A 4,101-nucleotide genomic window follows, 5' to 3' on the forward strand; every position below is an offset into this window, starting at 1 on the left:
ATCCAGAGGAAATGTAGTGTTTTTTTTTACTACCAACTATAATGTTTCGTCAGCAGGTCAAAGTTTAATTTTAATCCCTTTGATAAGGTCACATTCTCCCACATTTTGATGATATTTAAACAAGATTGTCTTTGGCTTTCTTTCATCAGGTTGTCAGTAGATAGCTCCAGTGGTCTGTAATATGTTATTTGTGGTCCCTGCTCTTCATTATGTTTCTTTTAAAACTAATTTTGTAACAAACCTGTAAACCCTTTGCAGAAAAGTTTGTATTTACACTGAGATTAAATCTCACAAAAGGTGGACTCTGTTTGCACTTTTCATTACATCAAAAATCACTTGGCTTCATAATTAATACATACATGTTTACATTTTTATTGTTTCTTATTTTAAAGCCACTTTTTCACTTTAATCTTTTTTAGGTTTATAATCCATGTCTGCCTTAATAATTGCATGCTGCTGAGGAATTTAACACCAGTTTATCACATCCTTGTATCTGAGGTGAAAACTAATAGGTGGAGTTACTTATCCACTGGACAAGTAGGTTCTCAATGACAAGTCAGTCTGCTGACTAAAGGTAGGGTAAGATGAAGTCCCATGTTTATAATGGATTTTTTACATGCTACCTGCTAATATCTGCACTGTTTTGATATTATGTGTGTTTTCAAGCTGGATTTTGTTTTGAGTGCACACATCAAGTTCAAAAACACTTCTTTAAACTTGGCTTACATTAAACAGATGCCTGGAAGGCTGATCGGATCCAAACAATTGCCCTGCTCTGTTTACCACTACCTCTTTCAGCACCCTTTTCCCTATTTCCTTTTCCGTCATGGCTGCCTCACATAGCACATGATAAAGTTCCAGTTGCACCATGTTGTCGATCAAGTGTTCCACACATAAGCTGCTAAAAAGAGAATCCTGAGCTGAATGATAGCCCTTAGTTTCTAATCCTCTCATATCATCTCTTGGGCCATTTGAATCCTTTCATCTAATCTTTCCTTGGCAGGAGCCTCCGCTGGCTGTTTACAGAGGCAAATCAGGCCAGTGAAGGTTAATTTTGGATCAAACAGGCAAAAGCAGGTGTGAGTAGATACTGGAGAGCAGAGACACGTGGGGATTCATGGGGATGAAGTTCGTAACATTAGTGGCTCTGCGCTGTTGGAACGGGTGGGTTCACTCATCATGAGAAAATTTACGACCTCTGCAGTCCTGAGAAATATCTTCCAAACAAAACTAGCTCCTCATTGGTGGGAGAAGCTGTCAGTATTGGAGTTACATCTTCAGAAGTGGTGGTGAAATGGGAGGCAGCTCACATGTTTAGTAAAGTTATAAAGTGAGCCTGCACAGCTGAAAGAGTGATGAAGGTTTTTCCTGTCATGTGAGGGTCTAGCGTCTGTTTTAACAGTCGCTGCTTTAAGTTTTCTGAAGAAGCTGCTTTCAGGCAGATTTGTCTGTCAAAGATCCATTGTGTAAAATCCTTGCAACATTTTGGTATTTTTACATGGAGAGAAACTAGATGCAAGAATCATAGGTTACCAAATTACAGCAGATTAAGATTCAGCATCAAAACAAAATGATTTAATGCATAACTTTCCCACATACTGCTTATTTCGCAACTAGTATAACTTCTTTATATCTAAACTTCCACTACTGAACCTGCTGAATGTGTTTTATAATACATTACGCCTGCGGTTCTCTAACTGTCAGAATATAAGCATTGTAATGAGAGAGTTAATTTCTGCACTGCTTTATTTTATTGTGTGTTTTTTTTTTTTTATCTCTACTGTGTGACTGCATGTGTATTTTCCTCTTGACTCCAAACTTTCAAACCCTTTTGAGCAAAGTGGTCTTGTGGTTGGGGAAGCGCCTCCAGCTGCTTTGTGCAAACCTGGATTTAATCACTTCTCAGCCGGTTTGAACAGGTTTTACAGTTGGAGGAAGAAAAGTGCTGCTTATAGAATTTAAAGTACTGGTTTGGGACTTGAAGATGAGACTTGAAAACACTGATGCTGCAAAGAAACAGTCACCTTTCATTGTTTTACACAAGTAAATGTTCATACAAACTACCTGGTGCATTTAAAAAACAAGTAAAATCATACTTGCCAACTCCTGACACCTCTTTCTAAAATAAAACAATTGTGTTGCATTGCCAAATGTTCCTCCACATAGCAGCAATGCTTCACATCATGAGGACTATTCTTGCATGGGCACATGTTCCAAGACTCTGCTGTGACTAAAAGTAGATCTGTAAACAAAACGCTAAGGTGGAAAATAGAAACGTACTGATCAGTTGCACAATAATATGTTCCATTTAACATAGCATGCATTGCTTCATTTTCCATGATCATGCACTGAAAACGATTATTGTCTCTAATAACTCCTTGTAGGAGGAGGCTAATTAGACTGAACTTTGAAGAGCTGACAGAAAATAAAGTTAATTAAAGTTCACTTTTATTCATATGCCCCATCCAGTTATATCTGTTCTTTCATGCAGTTAATAAAAATAAGTTGGCACTTGAAACTTTATTAGTTTCTTTGGAAAACATGAGCCTCAAGCCAGTTTGATGATGGAAACATGACAACGGTAAAATCCTGCTTTGAAAGGAAGGAGGAGCCATTTTATATGTTACGCAATTGCTGGCATGATAGAATAGTGCGGTAACCGTATATTGTAACCGAAGTACAATAGAGCCCTATTGAACATGAAGCAACATGGAAAAATATGTGAATGCAAAAGATTATGTAATAGTGATGCCACCAAAATGGATTCATGCTTACTGACACAAGAACATGTGTTTGTTGTCCTTTGTTTGTTTGTTTCCTACATTTTTTCCATGCTTAAGATGTGATCTTGATCTTTTCAGATGACTGTGAGTGATCAGAACCAAGCTGCTTCAGCGATATCCTCTCTACTTTTTTCTATCATCTTCATTTTTGTTTTAATTAAAGACGCTTGCCACACCTTTCCAAAGTACTCAGTTTATAGTTTGCCTTGTTTCCTTTGCATAAACAAAACTTGTGATCTGGCCTTTATGCACTGCTGTTTGACAACACACATTTATAGGGTCGATACGTGTGCCGATTTAGTCCCTATAGATTGCTATTTTTACCAAACCATTAAAAAAAAGTATCTCTAAACCACAGAATGTTTTGTTTTCTTTCTTTATTTATTGCTATAATTAGTTTTTTGGGTAGTAGATATAAATGGAGACAAAATGCACAAATACCCTGTCCAACCTATCCAGTGGCGTTTATATCTGAAAACTTTGAACTCCGTACAATTCATATAATATAGTACTACTACTAATAATAATGTGCAGTGGAGCAGTGTGGGATTAAGGGTCTTGCTCAGAGACTCAGAGTGGCAGTCTGTGGGAGTGGGGCTCAAACTCAGAACCTCAGGATTCCAAGCTCTATTCCCTTACCACCAGGCCGCCACTACCCTAGATGAATAGTCCTGGCATTACTGATCTCACCAATTAACTTTTTGGGTGCATTTTTCTTGTTCTTTCCCACAGTCCGAAAGGTGTGCTTATTAGGGTTAAGCGGTTACTAAATTGACTTTAGGTGGGAGTGTGTCCTCATATAACGATTTCTTCTATTGTTGACCCTGTAAAGAAGTGGAAAGCTGAGTGCAACCGTTGTCACTCCCCTTTTATGCCCTACAGGCCCGTTGGTCTTACAGGAAAAACATTGCTCAGAAAATGGATTAACTTGTCTAAAATGAGTCCTTATGAACAGGGGTCTCAATCTACAGTCCTTTAGCAGATTTGTCCTCTTTTAAATGAATCCCTGCTCCAAAACACCTGATTCAAACGACTAAACGGTCCTTTAATCCTTTAGTCCTTTTAGCTTTTATTGAGTTATGCAGAGGCCTGTTAAATAGCCATTCTTTTGTAGTCATGTTTGTTGAAACAAGAATTCATCTTATTTATAAAAGTTGTAGGAGAGTAGCTCCTAGGCATTGGAGGTAAAGGAGCCTATCTGTCCATTTCATTCATTTTATCAGGTTTGATGTGATTACAGCATTTCTCTTTTGAAACAGTTTCCCCTTAGCATGTGTTTGTGTTAAATTTTATCTTTGGTGTTGGCTAATCTCATTCT

The sequence above is a fragment of the Cyprinodon variegatus genome, unplaced genomic scaffold (assembly GCF_000732505.1).
Source record: "Cyprinodon variegatus isolate N-32 unplaced genomic scaffold, C_variegatus-1.0 Scaffold66, whole genome shotgun sequence".
Taxonomy (NCBI): domain Eukaryota; kingdom Metazoa; phylum Chordata; class Actinopteri; order Cyprinodontiformes; family Cyprinodontidae; genus Cyprinodon; species Cyprinodon variegatus.